The 20,910-nt window shown below is 43.4% G+C and overlaps 1 protein-coding gene across 2 annotated transcripts in view; it reads right to left on the reverse strand.

Annotated features, from left to right (window-relative positions):
* Positions 1 to 6,946: 6,946 nt before the first annotated feature.
* The window catches only part of C14H16orf71 (chromosome 14 C16orf71 homolog), a 386,375-nt gene continuing 372,411 nt past the window's right edge, over positions 6,947 to 20,910 (reverse strand). For both annotated transcript variants that reach the window (XM_029576717.1, XM_029576716.1), the window contains 2 exons: positions 15,482 to 15,551; positions 6,947 to 11,013 (listed from right to left, as the gene is read on the reverse strand). The gene's annotated coding sequence lies outside the window, so the exon portion shown is untranslated. The remainder of the gene's footprint in view (positions 11,014 to 15,481; positions 15,552 to 20,910) is intronic.

Here is a 20,910-nt window from a genome sequence, read left to right on the forward strand (position 1 = left end):
CCGGGACCTACTTGAGAAACACTGCCCGAGAGGAGATACATGGGAGATATAACAGATAATTATAATTACATTTATAATTTAAGGAAGATAAAGTATTTTTCAATGGAAAGGAGATTCTAGAACAGGGTAAGCCACGTCGGTCCTGGAGTGCCACAAACAGGTTTGGTTTTCAGGACATTCACAATGAATATGCATGAGATATATTTGTATACAGTGAAGGCAGTGCATGCAAAAATACCCTACGCGTATTTAATGTGGACATCCTGCCAACCAGATTTCTTTATGGCATTCCAGGACTGGAGTTGCCTACTCTTGTTCTAGAACAAGGGTGGTCATAATATGAGGATATGAGGGGATAGACCAGGAACTGGAATTGCCTAACCCTGCGATAAATTCAGGAGCAACTTCAGGAAATATTTTTTGATGAAAAGGATGGTGAATGCATGAACCCCCCCCCCCTCCCCCCAGGAGTGGGTGGAGAGACTAAAACAGTAATGGACTTTAAGGGGGCATAGGATAAGCACAAAGGATACTTAGTTACAAAGTGCAAAGAGAGAACAGATACATGACCTAGCAGTGTATGTTTAAATGTTTCAAGTACCCTACTCAGATGATTTAGTGATGAGGCTTGTGGCTGCCAAATAGCCAAGCGGTTGATATGAAATGTTATAAGTCCTAGCAGAAATGCATGCACCTAGGTTGCTGGGTCTGTCTGGTAGACTCTGATAAGAGAATTAACTAGCAACTGGGGCTGTAAGTAAGTATTAAGTAATAACTAACAGGCCGATACAGTAAAGTTCATGGGAGAGCGGGTGAGCACCCGCGGTAAACAGAGGCGCTAGGGACACTAGCGCATCCCTAGCGCCTCTTTTTGAACAGGAGCGGCGGCTGTCAGCGGGTTTGACAGCATTCGCTCAATTTTGCCGGCATCGGTTCTCGAGCCTGCTGACAGCCATGGGTTCGGAAACCGGACCCCGGCAAAATTGAGCGTCCGGTTTTCAACCCACGAGCCGCGGGCTGATTTTAAATTTTTTACTTTTTTTAACTTTCGGGACCTCTGACTTAATATCACCATGATATTAAGTTGGAGGGTGCACAGAAAAGCAGTTTTTACTGCTTTTCTGTGCACTTCCCCGGTGCCGGCAGAAATTAACCTTTGGGGAGGCGCTAATTTCTTAAAGTAAAATGTGCGGCTTGGCTGCACATTTTACTTACTGTATCACGCAGGAATGACTAATAGGGCCATCAACATGCATTTGCATGTTGCGGGCGCTATTAGGTTCTGGGGTGTTGGACGCGCGTTTTGGACGCACTATTACTCCTATTAGGTATTACGCTATTACGCCCTATTAGGTATTCCTGCGCGATTCAGAAAGCAAAATGTGCAGCCAAGCCGCACATTTTACTTTCAGAAATTAGCGCCTACCCAAAGGTAGGCGCTAATTTCTCCGGGGACCGGGAAAGTGCACAGAAAAGCAGTAAAAACTGCTTTTCTGTGCACCCTCCGACTTAATATCATGGCGATATTGTCAGAGGTCCCGAAAGTTTAAAAAAGTAAAAAAAAAAAAAAAAATTTAAAATGGGCCCGCAGCTGGCGGGTCGAAAACCGGACGCTCAATTTTGCTGTCATCCAGTTTCCGAACCTGTAGCTGTCAGTGGGCTTGAGAAGCGACGCTGGCAAAATTGAGCGTCGTCTGTCAAACCCGCTGACAGCCGCTGCTTCCGTCAAAAAAAGAGGCACTAGGGACGCGCTAGTGTCCCTAGCGCCTCTTTTTCCGCCGGACCTAATTTAAATAAATTAAAATACTGAATCGCGCGCACAGGAGAGTGGCCTGTGCGTGTGCCGGGAGAGCGGGCGCTTGCTCGCTCTCTCGCGATTTTACTGTATTGGCCCATTAGCCAGGGCGGTCTGGCAGGCTACCCAGGAATAGTCTTCTCCTGCCATCTATTAGGCTACTATAATCCAAACCATAACTTGGGCATGTCATAGCTTTCCAGAATCCTGCCCCCCTGCCCCACCCCATTGTCATCAATAGCGCAATACAAGTTCCATAATGCTCTTTAGTAAGTGGATAAAAATGGCCACAGCCATACAAGCATGAACTTAAACATAACATACCAAAATACTTTGCACAAACTTAACATTGACCTTTTATAAGAGACTGGCCTACACCCCCACCGCCAAGGACTTCATGCTGTTATCCTCTGCTTGCTGGTGCTATCCTGGTGAAGCGGCAGACCTCCAACCTTCTGCTCCATGAAAGTGGTACCCACTGGCATGCCACCTCGTGAGTACTGCCATGGTCACTGCCACTCCATGCAGTGCGCTGCCCCCCCTGGCCATCCTTGCAGGCCACGCCTATTTTACACCAAGCCTCCATTTGGCCACCCCCAGACTGGACGCCATCTCGGTCTGCGCCATCCATTACATAGGTCCATTACCCCTTATTAATAGGCTGACCAATAGCACCCCGCTTCATGAACTCCATCACCACAAGCTTTCCCCTATGCATAATCTTTGGCACCTGGACCCTTCCCTCTCCCCACAAACACCAAAGCAGTTCCCTATGGGCCAATGGCCCTGCCGCTGTTAGCTTAAGGCTGTAACCAAGTCCCACTCACAACCCATGCTCTGTAGCGCCATGGAGTGGTGGGAAGGCTGTTCTCTAGTCCTCTGTCAGCAAATGTGCTGCATCTCCTCCCCCACCCCATCCTCCTTCTGAGCCCCTGCTGCTTCTGACCTTCTCATTGGCTCTCAGTTTTAAATCAGCCAGAGAACCCTATTGGCCTCTTGCTCCTCAGCCTTCCTCCCCTCGAGCTGGCTGCATCACGCCTCCCCAGTTATGAGGCTTGTGCCTCAATCTGCTGGCCTTCTTAAAACAGTAATGGAAAAGGTTGTCGGCTGTTTGTGCTGTAGTCTCACAACATTTCAAGACACTCAGAAGAAGAAAAAAGCAAAACTGGTTTTATAGGCCTATATCCCCATTAGAAGGCCCAGGTCTTCTAGGAGACAGATGATTTTCTCCCCAGGGTCATTATGTTTTGGACCAGACATTTATTTATTTGTCAGTGTGGGAGGATCAGAGCTTGATCCCTTTTCCAGTTTATATATTAAGTGGATTTGAAGAAGGATGCTTAATAGCATCCCTGGTACCTTAAATCTTCCTTTTCTCTGCAGCAGAAGCAGTTCAAGTTTTTCTCGCACACAATGCCCCATCACACAACAAACACAGCATAAGCAGAAATACAAATTTCTATCACACACACTGACCCCATCAATGAATAGGTACAGCACAGGCAGCAGCAGTGCAAGCTTCAAGTGCTGGCAGCAGCAGTAAAAGTTTCCCTCATACACACTGCCCAATCACAGAACAGGTACAGCACAGCCAGCAGTAGTGCAAGCCTTCTTCACACAGCCCCATCACAGAGCACAGACACTACAGACAACAGCAGTGCAAGCTTTCTTCACACAACCCCACAGCATAGGCAGCAGTAGTGCAAGCCTTGTTCACACTGCCCCACCCCAGAGCAGGTATAGTGCAGGCAGCAGCAGCAGTGACAGTTTCCCTCAGATGTATAAATGAAATGGATGCTGTTGTGCTGATCCTCACTGATATCCCATGCAAGCATTACCTATATATGTAGTGTACAAATGTGGAAGGAATAACTGGAGAGTAAACTCAAGGAAAGATATCAAAATATATATCTACAAAGTGCGTACTGCAATTCAAGATGCCGAAATGGCGTATGAGAAAGGTTACTTACTTGTCATTGCTGTTCTTTGAAGTTAATGCTAGTAGGTCAATTGACTGATTGGAAGAAGCTCCTCGCAAGCTTTCACAGTGTTCAGTATTGAACACTGTGAAAGCTTGTATTGAAATCAGTATTGAAGAGAATGAAACCCTCATCTCACCCATTTGACCATATCCCTTCCAAACTACTGCTGCTAATTCCAGATACCATCTCCAAAACCTTGACTGACATTATCAATTGTTCCTTAGCCCAAGGAATCTATCCAGACGACCTGAAAATTGCTTCTATCAAACCTCTATTAAAAAAACCTAATTTAAATCCCAAACCTCCCTCCAACTTTCGCCCAATCTCCAACCTCCCTTTTATAGCTAAGGTAATGGAAAAATTAGTCAACACCAGATTATCAGAATACCTTGAAGACAACAATATATTATTCCCCACTCAATATGGCTTCCGAAAATCCTTAAGTACAGAATCACTTCTCATATCCCTGACAGATTACCTAATCATGGGCCTTGATAAAGGTCATGCCTACCTGCTGATACTCCTCGACCTATCGGCCGCCTTTGATACTGTAAATCACTCCCTTCTCCTAAATCAACTAGCGAACATCGGAATAACAGGCTTTGCACTTGCCTGGTTCAAATCATTCTTGGGAAACAGAGGATACAAAGTCAAAATACATAACAAAGAATCACAGTTTTATCCTTCCACACTAGGAGTCCCACAGGGCTCCTCTCTTTCCCCCACGCTCTTTAACATTTACCTCCTCCCCCTATGTCAACTCTTAACCAATCTGAACCTCAAATACTTTCTATACGCAGATGACGTCCAGATTGTCATCCCCATCAAAGAATCTCTCATAAATACTATTAAAATCTGGGAAAACTGCCTTCAAAAAATTGACAACCTCCTCTCCAGTCTAAATCTAATACTAAACTCTTCAAAAACCGAACTACTCATAATTTCTCACGAAAACAGTAACCTCGCCTCAAATCCACCAACCGGCTTTCAAACAGCACAAGTAAGAGACCTAGGAGCAATCATTGATAATCGGCTAAATCTAAAATCTTTTATAATTCAAACCACTAAGGACTGCTTTCATAAACTGCACGTCTTAAAAAGAATTAAACCACTTTTCCACTTCCACGACTACAGAACAATCCTGCAATCAATAATCTTCTCTAAGCTAGATTATTGCAATTCCATTCTATTAGGTCTACCGTCTTCCCACACTAAACCCCTCCAGATGGTTCAGAACACGGCAGCCAGAATTTTGACAAACACAAGAAGAAGAGACCACATATCCCCGATTCTCAAAGACTTACATTGGCTACCAGTTCACTATAGAATTTTATATAAGTCCATTACCACCATCTACAAAGCTCTCCATCAACTCTCTCCACTTAACCTCCAAATCCCATTTAAAAAACATACCTCCGACAGACCAATCAGAGAGTCCTACAGAGATTCACTACAGGCTCCTCCTGCCAAAACCTTTCACCATAAGACTCTCAGAGACAGGGCTTTCTCCACAGCAGGACCTACTCTGTGGAACTCCATCCCACCAGAACTGAGACAGGAACCCTGCCTTCCAACATTTAGAAAAAGACTTAAAACTTGGCTATTTAAACAAGCCTTCCCAGATCCTAACTAAATGATAGCAATTTTATAAGAGATAGTAATTTATTCAAGAAACTTCACAGTATAATGTATATAATGTAAATAAGGTAATCCTTACAGTTCTACTCTCTTATTCTTATCTCTCCTCCAAGTTTAAGACCCTTGTTGTAATGTAACTTTTTGATCTCCTTGCACTTGTTTATGTTCTGTTCTTTGTTCTCACCCCTTGTTACATGTAAACCGGCATGATGTGGTTTCTAACCATGAATGCCGGTATAGAAAAAACGCAAATAAATAAATAAATAAATAAATTACTGAAAGTGAAGGTCATTGCATGGGCACACTGAAGAGAATGATAGGCCGGTGAACACACTAGCGCGTGCATCCGGAGACATCATCTGCTTTCACAGCATATTTTTTTTAAGTCTAACTAAAACCTATAAACTGTGATTAAGGCCCCTGTACCCTTTGACTTCAGAAACTATATGTCCTTTTTAAGTAGAAAAGAGATGTAATTTTATAGTAAAATCTTCACAAAATCACAGTCTCTTTTGGGCTGGCAGGGAATCAGAAACTTAACCAACCTTAGTCAGTCCTGGACCATTTTTAGTCATAGTTTCAGTTATCTGATTTCTTAATTGTGACAAACATTCCAGCAAACAAGAAAACATGCAGGAAAATCTTCCAATACTTGTGGGCCAGATCCATATTGTGAGGTGTTATCGAATGTTTGCATTAGATTGTCCTTAAACGCAGTGTTCCTGGCAAGCTTTATACTTTTATTTTACTGGCAGCTGTCATCTTAAGTGTTAGACCTTGAGGGCTCCGGTTCCCTTGCTCCAGCCACCCCTGGGGATGTACAGTCTTTAAGAGCTTAGATTTCAGTCTAGCAATCTACAGCAGTTATTAAATCAATAAGCCACAAAGCTTGCCCGTTCCTGCAGGAAATCTGTATAGCTGCCGTCCTGGCATTTCAGTCTCACTGCAGGGTTCATGATTCTCAAAGTCGCTTTCATTCTTTTAAATCAAAAAGCGACTATTTATTGAACGTAATGTTCACTCTCTTCCCATTCAGTCCTACGGGATATTACACTGGCACCAAAGATCTTCTGCGTCTTTCCTGTGGCCTTGCTGAATCATTTGACAGAGCACTTTGGTGTCAGCAGGCTTTTCTTTTTCCCACCTAGGGGCTCCTCGCTTTATTACATTTCTGGGCCTGCTCAGAGAAAACAAAGAATATACTATTTTCTGCTTCGGTTCGAATCACCTTGTTTTACTATTTTCTTCCTTAACTGTGTAGCAGCAAAGATCTGCAGAACCAAGCAATCTGATTGGCTCATCTGTTGCATCTCTCTGCACAGTTAACAAATATCAGCATTTTTTTTAAGCACTAACATTACCTGGAGAATTAGTAAAAACCTACAAAAATAAAATGATTTTATTTGATTTAATTATCAATGCAATACATTTTAGTTGTTTGCTAATACGATTGTGGTCTGGCCACATAAGAACCAGAAATGCAGACAGCGACCCACACATACTTGCTGCCTTCAACAGAAAACCGCCAGTGAACACCAAAAGGGAAGTTTATTCTCATTGAAAATTGTAAATACAGAGGTCTATCAAGTGTTTTTTTGCTATTTTTAAGAAAACATTAAATAAATATTTGAAGAAGAAAATACAAATACATATTAAAATTTGTTCTTATGAGATTTAGGCAAGAAAGAAATGTAAGGATCACTTTAGCTTCAGTCCTAGCTTTTTAACAAAGTTTTGAATTATATGCCTTGTTAGCCCACCTGTCAGTCAAGCAGAGCTGCACGTTCCAGAAAGCATTAGACACATAGGTGTAAAAATCAGGCATGGCACAGCATCCTCCTACTCAACTGAGGCTAGACGCAAGAGATGGAATTTTATAACAAGAGCAAATAAAAGTCTTACTATGTCCACGAAATAAAATACATCACCATGTGAAAAGAAGCCCATGACATTGTAAGAATGAGTTATCTCTGTGTTATGTTTATTACATTAGTCAAAATGAGTTTGCTGTTCCACTATTGCAGAACCAACCTAGCCGAGGGACACCAAACTGTGATCATTCTGCTCACACACAGAGTCCAAAATGTTAACTGCTGGTTAAATATAAAACAGGCTCCCAAGCTCTTCATGGCTAGGCTTACTCTGCAATAGCTAGGGCTATCGAAGGTGTAGTGGCTTTACATGTGAGCAGCATCTCATTTTTACAGGGTGACTGTACCAAATATAGGAGAGTAGCATCCTTCAAAGAAAGTCATCCAGAGTCCTACATGCCCCAGTCAGCCCTATCCGAAAACAAGGCACGGCAGCAACTGTGTATATGCAGACTTGAAGATCATGTGAAGGCTGCTGTCACCATTATCTTAAAATTCAACATGGGATCCTCTGAATAGCTGACACCAACTGACAAATTCAGAGCCTTGTGTAAATGGGCTTTTTGAGGATTTCAATAAGAACACAGACAAATAACATGCTAATCAAAATACACGGTTAGCCCTTGTTCTGTACGAGTTTGATCATTCATAGCAGATACAGAGTGCTGTAGGGATACCCTAAATACATGAACAAATAAAATAAAAACGGCCTTCAAACCCAATAAGGCATTATGGCTTGATGCTTCTTGTGGACACATTATGGTGGGAGTTATTACAGCCTGGGTGTAGCCACAAGAACACTATCAACCAAAGTGCTGGCCATCTTTTTGTGCGAAGGTACTGTAATCTCTTCTGTGTCAAACTGCATCTTGAGATGGTACTGAGAAAGTTCTCTCTAATCCATTTGGTGTGCCTGTAGGAGAGATGCACCAATTCTAGGGTCTTGTGACACTGCTGAAGCCCACTGGCAATGGATCGAATATGGTTTATGATTTCCTTTTCACTACCATTGAAAAAGCCGGGCTCTTCTGTTTATCAGCCGGGGATTCTGGTGCTTTGACCCACTTTCTGAAACTCTGATGCCAGTCTCCGATCTGGAGAAGTCTACATCAAAGGATCCGGGAGAACGAAAGATGGATTCAGACGCAGCAGGATAGGAATCATTCCAAATCAGCTCAGGATCTCCTTTTGATATGTTAACTTATTGGACTCTGTTTTTTTTTCTCCTTTTGAAACGTAAGTGCAACATAAGTCAACAATTCCTCTGCCCTCTCCTTTCTGCAGGGCTTCAGTTGTGCTCCTTGGGACTTGGACTACACGATGGATGCTGTCAGTACAAATAGTCCCCTGTAGAGTGGATTTTTTTCTCTGGCTCTCTAGGCCCTCTCTTTTACATATTATCAAGTGTCTACCATAATTCACAACCTAGATCTTTTCCTCTAACTCTAAGAAAGCTGTTACTTGGATATGACATTAAGAAAAATAATTGTCTGCTGCTCATCCTTTGTAAACATTTTAGCCCCAGGACAGCTCCAACTCCTTGCCCTTTCATTAACGTGGGATGATTTGATAAAGCTTTACCTCACTGTCATTTCTTCCTTTCCATGGTCTGAGCATGCGATTCACCAGTGGCTAGAGTAGGGCCAGCGACACAGATTTAGGACTTTGCCACCCTTGGGTACTGTTGGTGCTGTCACCCCTTCCCCCCCCTTCCCAGACAAGGGAAAACAGAGCAGAAAGTGTACGGCACAGCCTTCTTTGATCTGCTCTCTCTGCTCCAGGCTCACCTCCTCCTCTCATGTCCCTGATTGACAGGAGAAGAGGGGCTGCTGTGTACTCTAGTCTCGCCTCTCTCCTCGTCCCTGCACTGAACAGGAGGGGAGGGCCTGGAATGGAGAAGAGAGGAGTTTTCATTTGCTCTGTGTTTCCAGCCTTAACCCTCCCCTCCTGTTCTGTGCATGGGGACGGAAGAGGCTGGAGTAGGAAGAGGAAGGAAGCAGCAAATCCTCAGCTGGCCCGCTGCCCCTCCCCACCCTCCAGATTTTGGCTACCCTAAGCACAGGCCTAGTGTGCCTTTTGGTGAGTCCAGGTCTGTTGATGGTCCCTCACTGTGGGAGACCCAGGTTCCATTCCCAAATCCAGCTGCTTCTCCTGGGGCTGGCCAGGGGAAATGCTGTAGAGGCAACATTTACAGACCCTGGGGGCAAGGATTTTCAGCACAAGCACTCTTGTTTCAGAAGGAACCAAGGTCTGTACCTTTCAGCCAGGGGACTGTCATTGCAATATCTGGACTAGAAGGGAGGGTTTAGAAATGAGGCAAAAGCCTCATATAACTGTGAATAAAGGCTCATAGTGCCTTGGTTCCAGTTGGGTTGGTTCTTATTAAGCTAAATGCCCAGAAGAAGCAGGAGGAAACTGCTGGGTGTACACCAAGCCAAAAGAAAACGCTCCCTTCTCTCCTCCCTAAATAAAGCTTACTGGACAGAGTGAACCTTGAAAACAACAGCAGAAAAGCAAGACCTTGGAAGGCAATGGCCCTATAGATTCTGAATGGTGAGGGTTAAGGTGTCTCACTATTTTAATTAATTTATATGTCATGTTTACTGTATCTAGCATTATATATTTTAAAGCCTGTTATGTGTTGCTTTGTGCTTATTGCAAAAGTGATCTACAAATCTGATAAAATGAAATGAAAAAATGAGAGACCTACAAGTTATTGACATGTGGCGCTCTGTGACTTCTAGCTCATATCTGCTTCCTTTATTGATTTAAATTCAGTTTGCACGTTAGGTTATTACAGAAGACATCAAATATAAAACCCAGTATTTTTTCCTGAACTGATGCTGTTAGGTAATAGAAAGTCATTATTTAATAATGAGAAATAATTATTAAGGGCCTTGTGCTCTGCTTTTACTATACAGCCTGTGTGTAGCAAGTGAGCTAAACTGGTAAACTGCGACAACACTACCAGAAAGCCGAGTATTATTTACTGAATTTTGTCACCATATGGGCACTTTAGAAGGGGTGTGCATGTCCACCATCACCATGCTCCTCCCAACATGAAATCAAAGTATCGCCTAACCTAACAGGTAGGGAAGTAGGAAACACACATGAAATACTTAAAGCATGACCAGTAGCCTTTCAAAGCAAAAGAACAAGTTCTGCAAAAGTCTACAATCGATATAAACTTAAATCTGGTCCCTGCTGGTAAAGGTATGGCAGCCCAGGCAGCATCTGCGCCAGGGGGTAATCTTCTGCCAGAGAAGGCAGTGCTGGCTGCTAAAACAGGGAGGGAATGGGCAGCAAGCGCCACTGAAACCAGGGAAGCCCCAACAGGTTAACCCACAGAAGGTTGTGGCAGATCGCCATGGACTTCCAGCACTGACTTCTCGCCATAGGAATGGGGTTCCAAAGCTTGTAGAAAACTCTCTCCAGAGCCCCTTCCTCTCTTCTTTCAAAAGGAAATGTGCTCCTGTTGTGCAGTGCAGGCCACCTGCTTTAAGTATTGGCGGTTTGCAATGTCAGCTGAACTCCTTCCCTCTAAATGACTCTATCTGTACTGACAGCCTCCTCCTGCAGAGCCATTGCTCCAATCCAAGTTTTTTTGTTTTTTTGTTTTTTAGAAGGGAGAAGAGAAGGAAATCCCCAGCTATGAATCCCGGGGCACGATTTGGCAAACGCTGTCAAGGGTCAAGGAGTCGAAGAAACAGCAGAGCAATGCCTCAGCCTGGAGAGAAGAGAGAGAGAGAGGAGAACATCAGCCTCTGAACTGTATTCCTCAAAACTAGGGCTTCCTATTTCTTTTGCAAAAGTATGATTACTTCTCTCCGGGCTGACAGATGGTAATAGAAATAATATACGTGTGTTATGGCAGGCAGAAAAGTCAGCATAAATGGCGTGATAAATAATTCTCTGGGAGCCCTGCTGCCTCTGTCCAGGATTCTCGCGCTGCCAGTACTCTGGGTATAATACAAGACACCATCCACTGCAGATTCTGCTTTAACACCTCACAGCACAGACATGCTCAGTGCTACTGTCCTAGGGAAGATCCCAACCAGCTCCAGCCTGAATCCCTCCCACAGGGGGCCGATGGACCAAAATGCAAGTAAAAAATGTGAACTCAATTTCAGCGGGCATTTCCTTTACTCGTGCGCTGAAAAACGAGCTAACTCCCAATGCAGTAAGCTAATGGTATGCATTGAGAGTTTAAAAGTGCACACACACCCCCAAACATAAAACTGGGCACTCAACCTTGTTATAAGTGGCATGCATACAACATTATTTGTGTGCATAAACATGAAAAGGCACATTAGACAGGAGTAAAGTGGCCACAGTTGGGGGGAGGAAAGGTAGGTGGAGGCTGTGGTTGGGTGGGTGGATGGTTAGTGAGTGCCTGTAGGGGTAGGTAGTTAGGTGGACAGTGTTAGTGGATGGGTGGCAAAGGGTCTGTGACTCAATATCCCACTGCTTAACTCACATTTTTATTTGTTTGTTTAGCTTGGATTCCTGGATCAGAGTTGGAATAAAAGTTAACTCACATTTCTGGGGCTGGTGTTAGCCTTTGGTGTTGCATCAGTGCAGTCCCGGACCTGAGGTTCCTAGTTGCAATGGTGTACCCTGGACCTGGGAGACCCGAGTCCAGGACCCCCACACCTAGCAACTCCAGGTCTGGGGCCATGCTGGCATAGGACCATAGACTAATGCTAAGCACCAGAAATGTGAGTTAACTCCTAGGCCAGAGCCAGAGCAAAGTTCGGCCCTCAAGATTTTAATGCTCCTCCCTGCATTGGGGAGTAATAGCTAAATACCTTCATTAACATGGGATCGACATGGAGGTATGTTAATTTGGGTATACAGTTTCACTCTTGTTTGAGCAGAAATAACCAGAACTAAAAATAAATAAGTAAAACCTGATTAAATTGTGCATGAAATTCAATGCACAAACATGAGCAAAAAAGTGCAATAAGCTGCGCTAGTCTGAGTGCACCTTGGGCCTGATCCATGGCCCCACAGTGCTCTCAGGGAGGAAGCATGTCCACACGGTGCAGCCACAGGGAGGAAGCAATACTGCAGGAGCTATGTACTAGCCGACATTTTAAGTCCGTAACATTTTAGCAGTATTTTAGTCTGAAAATATTTCCAGGAGTCCCACTTTTTCCCCTTTGCAAACACAATAGCAGAAGTGTTTGAATGCTGACAGCTACCAGGCATGACTCCACCCAGATCGTTTATAAAAAAAATCCCTGAGGGTGAAGCTCCAGTCACAGAACCGTGAGGGAGAATTTTCAGCCTCCATCAGTAAGAGGAGTTTCCCCATCAATCAAATTGCTCCACTTGCCAGCATAAGTCAACAGGCGATGTGAATGCTGCTTGCTTTCTCATCTCAGTGACAGGGCTGCAGTGTGATCCTTAGTAATTCTGTCTGTCCACCTAATACCATGGTGAGCTCTCTTATTTCATAAGAGATGTCTCTCAACAACTGCTAAGTTGTTATAAGGCAACGTCTCTTTGAATTTCACATAACTTTGAGCTTTATAGCAGTTTATATACATAACAAAAAGGACAATTCCCCTGCCCTGTGTGAATAACATCTTATGTGAAATGAGAGAAGAGAGCAGGGGTGGCTTCTGATTAAATTAATGGACTAGGAACCACAGGACCTGAGCTCAAATCCTGCTTTTGCCACTGACACTTACTGTGACCTTGGACAAATCATAGAAATATAGAAACATACATAGAAATGACGGCAGAAAAGGTCCATCCAGTCTGCCCAGCAAGCTTATGGTAGCATCTGCCGTGCCATACAGGTCATAATTAGTTTCCCAAACCATCAAAGTCAGGGCTCTTGTTGGTTGCTGTCCTTGTCCAATTCCCCGTTACCTCTCGTTGAAGCAGACAGCAATGTTGGAGTTGCAAAAAAAGTATCAGGCTTATTGGTTTAGGGTAGCAACAGCCGCATCAGCAAGTTACCCCCATGCTTATTTGTTTTCCCAGACCGTAAAATTCAATGTCCTTGTTGGTTGCTGTCTGAATCGAATTCCCTTTTCCTCTTTTCCCCCGTTGAAGCAGAGAGCAATAATGGAGTTGCATCAACAGTGTGAAGGCCCAGTGTTAAGGGTAATAACCGCAATACCAGAAAGCAGCAGTGGATTCCGGAGGAAGACCGGCCCGGGGATTCGCCGCCCAGGCCGGCCCAGGACACATCACGTGGTCTGCCGAGCGCGGCTCCATCACGGCCGCACAAGGCAGACCACGTGACTGGAGCGACCTGCCCACCGGGGGTGCCCGATCCCCCGATAGGCCAATCCGCCCCTGCCAGCAAGTTACCCCCATGCACTCTTTTCTTCATTTCATCCTCTAGCTTCACTAATATCTACTTTCTGCATCCCTCCTTATTTCTCCAAGCCAGACTTCAACTCACATGCCTTGGGTCAGCCAAGTGCAGCCTAGGGTCACCCCAGCCCCAGGAGTGTGCTCGTAAAAGGTGGTTGTTGCTGGTCTTGAACCATGGTCTGCATGGTTTGGGAGTTGGTGTTTTGTGTTTGGAGCCATTGACTGCTATTGTTTCAGGGACCCACTGAGACTATAAACTCTCTTGGGGCACGTGCTCATTAAATCCATACATAATTTGTTGTAAAATGCCATAATTTAAGGGTGCTGAATACATGCTGAAATAAGAATCTGAACTGCAGTCTATTGATATGATAGACCAAATACTAGTGGTGCTTTCTAACATTCGGATGGGGCTCCCTCACAGAACCTGCTATTTTACAACATGGATTCTTTGCAGTCAATTCTCTGTGCCTGAAAGGAATCCAGCTTTCTACAAGACCAAAATGGCTACAACATAAAACACAGTGAAAAGATCCGTTTATAGCTGAGCTAATATTATGAGAATCCCTTCACATCTGTAGGAAACCAGAATCCCCACTTTTCCTTTGTCATTCCCTTACCCTCCTGTTAAATCAGACTCGTACATTGATAGTATAGGAGTCAGCTTACCTTTAAAGACAAAAAGAACAATTCCCACGAAAGCGTGAACCTGGAGACATACAGGTTCAATCTGCAGTCAAGCATAGGACTGCTTCCTATCGGGCCGATACAGTACAGTGCCCTCTATTGGACGCGCATTTTCAACGCGCTAGCGTTACCCCTTATTCAGTAAGAGGCCGAAAACACGCGTCCAATCCCCCGAACCTAATAGCGCCCACAACATACAAATGCATGTTGATGGCCCTATTAGGTATTCCTGCGCGATTCAGAAAACAAAATGTGCAGCCAAGCCGCACATTTTGCTTTCAGAAATTAGCGCCTACCCAAAGGTAGGCGCTAATTTCTTCGGAGGTCCCGAAAGTTTCCAAAAGTAAAAAAAAAAATTTGAAGTCGGCCCGCGGCTGTCGGGTCGAAAACCGGACGCTCAATTTTGCTGGTGTCCGGTTTCCGAGCCCGTGGCTGTCAGCAGGCTCAAGAACAGACACCGGCAAAATTAAGCGTCGGCTGTCAAACCCGCTGACAGCCGCCGTTCCGGTCCAAAAGGAGGCGCTAGGGACGCGCTAGTGTCCCTAGCGCCTCCTTTTGCCTGTTTTTACCGCCGGGCCTAATTTGAATAGTGAATCGCGCGCACAGGAGAGCAGGCGTTCGCCCGCTCTCCCGCAGACTTTACTGTATCAGCCCGTTTATTATTACAGCACTGGGAGGCGGCTGAACCAACTTAAACACTCCTGCGTCCTCTTTAGGTACCAACCCTGACAATATAAACATGTCTGGAAGAGGGGGGCACTAAATAACGCAATGGATTTAACCTATTCTAATATCAAAGCATGCCAAAAGTTAGCATAGTCATAGATGTATAAAACAGAATATGTAAAAATGGAAATATTTTTCTTCTCATCTTTGGAAAATGTACAGGTTTTGAAACATTTTAATGGAGCAACATAAGACTTATCCACAGATAATAATGTACATAAGTCTTCAGGATAAATCTTATGTTGGTCCCAATAAAATAGTTCACACCTTGCAAAGAATTCACTCCTCCCTCTCCCCCCAGGTACTAGAAGGTCTAGCATCCATTTGCTAAAATCCACAGCATCTGCTCCCATGTTGCTGCTTTCAGCTGGGTGTGGCAGTGGGGAGAGGTCTGTGGTGTTTCTCAGACTGTGAATGCGGGGCTTTCTCCTCACTTGCCTCCTCCTTACCTGCTTCTCAGTCTTGGGATAAAGAAGGTGCTTCATGCAGTCCCGCACTGCCGGTTTCTGCCAAGAAATGCTGCAGGGGGGGGGGGGAAAGGAGAGAGAAACGCAAATGTTACTGGGACCAACAAAATTTTAGGCTTTCCTCATGGAAAGAATTTCTATCACTAATTTATTTTATATGCTGCCAATCCATGGCTCTTGGCGGCTTACAATAAAAATATACATTAAAAATATAAAACAAAATAAGGCACATAAACAGTGATAAAAACAACATAGACTTAAAACATGTAAACATACAGTACTCTAAACACAGCAGAGAAAAGGCATAGTCCTTGTGTAAGACACAAACCATAACTCGGTCTCTAATACCAAAGAAAATAAATGCATCTTCAGGAGTTTCTTAAAAGATCTGGTACATTCAAGCAGATGTAGCTTGAATAGTAAGTTGCTGTAATGATACTGTACATGAAAAGGCCTTGACTGTGTTTGCCGCATGCCTTCTGAGAAGTGACATAAGAATTGTCATGCTGGGTCAAACCAAGGTCCTTCGAGCCCAGTATCCTGTCTCCCCTAAGTGACCAATCAGATATGAAGGGCAGGTGACAGGTTGCCCACACCAGCCCTCGGGTGGATTGTATTAGGGAAAGGAGGGGGGGGGGGGGGCAGTTGTAGGGAGGCCAGAACAGGGAGACATTAGTGGCTGTTTTGAGTGGGAGAGATTCAAATGATAGTAGAGGTGGGTGGAAGGGGATGATCTGTTGAGAGGTGCTGAGGTTGAAGGGAAAGAGTTGAGAGGGTGCTGGGCACACGTCACTTGCCTGTCCATGCGTCTGTGAGCTGCATCCCCCCCCCCCCCCCAACCCGCCCTTATTTCTATATGTGGTGATTTCTATGGTGGTGTTCAAGGTGTCGCAGCTGGGTGTGGGGCAGGTTGCCTGAGTCCGATTTAAGGTTTTCAGTGGTACGCTTTGGGGTTTGCATAAGCGTTGGCAAGTTAAATGTAAGACATTGATAAGACAGGCTAAGAGAAAATTTGAAAAGAAGTTGGCTGTAGAGGCAAAAACACAGTAAAAACTTTTAAAAATATATCCAAAGCAGAAAGCCTGTGAGGGAGTCAGTTGGACTGTTAGATGATTGAGGGGTTAAAGGAGCACTTAGAGAAAATAAGACCATCGCAGAAAGATTAAATGATTTCTTTGCTTCGGTGTTTACTGAAGAGGTTGGTGGGGAGATACCCGTACCGGAGAAGGTTTTCATGGGTAATGATTCAGATGGATTGAATCAAATCACGGTGAACCTAGATGTGGTAGGCCTGACTGACAAACTGAAGAGTAGTAAATCATCTGGACCGGATGGTATACACCCCAGGGTTCTGAAGGAACTAAAAAATGAAATTTCAGATCTATTAGTAAAAATTTGTAACTTATCATTAAAATCATCCATTGTACCTGAAGACTGGAGGGTGGATAATGTAACCCCAATATTTAAAAAGGGCTCCAGGGGCGATCTGGGAAACTACAGACCGGTTAGCCTGACTTCAGTGCCAGAAAAAATAGTGGAAAGTGTTCTAAATATCAAAATCACATAACATATAGAAAGACATGGTTTAATGGAACAAGGTCAGCATGGCTTTACCCAAGGCAAATCTTGCCTCACAAATCTGCTTCAAATTTTTGAAGGAGTTAATAAACATGTAGATAAAGGTGAACCAGTAGATGTAGTGTATTTGGATTTTCAGAAGGCATTTGACAAAGTTCCTCATGAGAGGCTTCTAGGAAAAGTAAAATTCATGGGATAGATGGCGATGTCCTTTTGTGGATTACAAACTGGCTAAAAGACAGGAAACAGAGAGTAGGATTAAATGGACAATTTTCTCAGTGGAAGGGAGTGGGCAGTGGAGTACCTAAGGGATCTTTATTGGGACCTGTACTTTTCTATATATTTATAAATGTTCTGGAAAGAAATATGAGTGATGTAATCAAATTTGCAGATGATACAAAATTATTCAGATTAATTAAATAACAAGCAGATTGTGATAAATTGCAGGAAGACCTTGTGAGACTGGAAAATTGGGTACCCAAATGGCAGATGAAATTTAATGTGGATAAGTGCAAGGTGATGCATATACGAAAAAATAACCCATGCTATAATTACACAATGTTAGGTTCCATATTAGGAGCTGCCACCCAAGAAAGAGATCTAGGCGTCATAGTGGATAATACATTGAAATCGTCGGTTCAGTGTGATGCAGCAGTCAAAAATGCAAACACAATGTTGGGAATTATTAGAAAGGGAATGGTGAATAAAACGGAAAATGTCATAATGCCTCAGTATCGATCCATGGTGAGACCGCACCTTGAATACTATGTACAATTCTGGTCGTATCTCAAAAATGATATAGTTGTGATGGAGAAGGTACAGAGTAGAACGACCAAAATGATAATGGGGATGGAACAGCTACCCTATGAGGAAAGACTAAAGAGGTTAGGACTTTTCAGCTTGGAGAAGAGACGACTGAGGGGGGATATGATAGAGGTGTTTAAAATCATGAGCGGTCTGGAACCGGTAAATGTGAATCGGTTATTTACTCTTTCGGATAATAGAAGGACTAGGGGGCACGCCATGAAGTTAGCATGTGGCACATTTAAAACTAATCGGAGAAAGTTCTTTTTCACTCAAAGCACAATTAAACTCTGGAATTTGTTGCCGGAGGATGTGGTTAGTGCAGTTAGTATAGCTATGTTTAAAAGAGGATTGGATAAGTTCTTGGAGGAGAAGTCCATTACCTGCTATTAATTAAGTTGACTTAGAAAATAACCACTGCTATTACTAGCAACAGTAACATGGAATAGACTTAGTGTTTGGGTACTTGCCAGGTTCTTATGGCCTGGATTGGCCACTGTTGGAGACAGGATGCTGGGCTTGATGGACCCTTGGTATGACCCAGTATGGCATGTTATTATGTTCTTGCTGGTTTGATGGTTCAGTGAGGTTGGGAAACTCTTGGATTGGAGCAATTGGGCACAGTTGTTCTAGGGATGGCTCCTTGCTGGTTTATGGCGGGGGCTGTCCTAACTGGTGCCTGGGAGCTGCCAGTAGCCTGCAGGCCGGGTGGCCTGGGGAGTGTGCTCATCTTGTTTGGGTGTGGCAGATGATCATCAGGGGTTAGTTGTTTAGTGTTGCCTTTTGGCTCCGGCTGGTTGATATGTTTGTATTAAAACTGCAGCCTATTTTATTTATTTATTTATTTATTTAAGGTTTTTATATACCGGCATTCATGAAATGATCATATCATGCTGGTTTACAAATAAACAGGGGTGCAATAAATACATCAAAAACAGAAATAACGTGTCGAAGAAAGCAGTTACAATTAACAAGGACTATTGAACTGGGATCAGAGGAAATAAAGATAGTTTAGCAGAAACTAAATTATATACAAGGAGAAGAGGTACAGCTGCTGTGTTGGATATGTTGATGGCGAGGTGCATTAATTTAAGTCCGGGAAAGCTTGCATAAACAGCCAAGTCTTGAGTCTTTTTCTAAAGGTTAGGAGGCAAGGTTATTTGATTCCAAGCGGATGTCTGTGTGTTTATTGTGTGGAGAAATTATTATGAAAGGGCGGATGCAGGGAGAGGTCTGTGTTATCCCATAAAGTAGATCTAATTCCTGCTACTCACTCCAGGGATAGCAATAGCTTTCTTCAGTCTACCTGGCTAATAATATCTTATGGACTTTCCCTGCAGGAACTTGTCCAAACCTCTTTTAAATCCTGCTATGCTAGTCACTTTGATCAACAGATTCCACAGCTTGATAACAAACTGAATGAAAAAGTACTTTCTACGATTTATTTTGAATCTGCTTGTTAGTTTAATCGAGTGTCCCCTTGTTTTAGTATTATTTGAAAGGATATCCATCCTTTATTTACCAGTTCCATCCCACTCCTGATTTAATAAACTTCTATCATGTCCCCTCTCAGCTGTGTCTTTTCCAAGCTGAAGAGCCCTAGCCTGCATAGTCTCTCATCATAGGAGAGATGTTCCATCCCCTTTATCATTTGTTGCCACCTTTTCTAGTTCTGCTATACCTTTCTTGAGATGAAAAGACTAGAAATGCACATAATACTTAAGGTGCTGTCACACCATGACTTGATACAGAGGCAATATGATATTCTCCCTTTTATTGACTGCTGCCATACATTGTACAGAGGATTTCAACTTATTGTGCACAAAGACTCCAAAATCTGGTTCCTGGAAAATGACTCCTAATACAGAACACACAATTGTGTACCAGTGTTTGGGATTATTTTTTCCCTATGTGCATCATTTTGCACTTTTCAACATTAATTTTCATCTGCCATTCAGTTGCCCAGTTTCCTAGAGGTCCATATTCAGATGCTGTGCAGCTCTGCTATTTAGATGGATAAACTTATCTAGCTAACTAGCACTGTATATTCAGTGGCTCTGAATATACCTGGCTATCTTAAAGTTTATCCGTCTAACTTTAGGAAAGCCTTGTGGCACAAACAGAGTTAGCCAAATAAATCAACCAGCTAACAGAATATCAGAGTTAGCTGGATAACGCCTCCCTGTTATGCCCATTCCCCATTCTGATTTGTCCAGCTAAGTGGCACCTGAAGATCCTAGCTGGATATTCAGCGGTGCTACTTATTTATTTTTATTTAGCATTTTTCTATACCGACTTTCCAATAACAAAATTATTGATCAATTCGGTTTACATTTTAAACAATAACAACAATGACAAGTAAATGTCTTACAATGAACAGGTCGAATTAACTTGGATTAAGATATATGGGGGTAATAACATAATTAAGATATATGGGGGTAATAACATAATTAACATGAGCGGTGCCTAATATAGGCTAGAGGTTGGGTTTTGATAATAGACTGCCAAAGATAATAGACTGCCAAAGATCATGTGATTTCTAGAGAAGATCTATATAGTTCTCTAGCGTGTTACCACTGAGGGGATATTGGCAGGGATATTTCGCAGGTTGATGTTATGGGAAAGCTTGGTTGAATGCTTGGTTACTTAGCCAGATAAGGAGTACTTATGCGGTGAGAAGTATGCCTGAACAGAAAACCAACATGGAGAAGGAAATCCCCAGAAGCCGCTGCTTTTCTTTGGCCTGCCTAGGCTGAATGAGTGACTTTCTGAGCATGACTTACAGAATGTCCCTGGATATCTGTAGAGGCTGGCAAGCTGGCACCAGACAGGTGATGCCTATTCATAAGGTCACAAAGAAGAAACCACAGGGAAGCTTCAGGCACTATTCTCAAGAGCTTGTAATCAACACAGCTACAGGCGTGTTGATTGTTTTGACCAGTAAGAATTTAACAGAACAAAGAACTATCTCAAAAGCCATGGGAAATAGGCTACACATCCTAGGGAAACTAATCAGGGATAGTTAGGGA

This window comes from Rhinatrema bivittatum, chromosome 14 (genome assembly GCF_901001135.1).
Source record: "Rhinatrema bivittatum chromosome 14, aRhiBiv1.1, whole genome shotgun sequence".
Taxonomy (NCBI): domain Eukaryota; kingdom Metazoa; phylum Chordata; class Amphibia; order Gymnophiona; family Rhinatrematidae; genus Rhinatrema; species Rhinatrema bivittatum.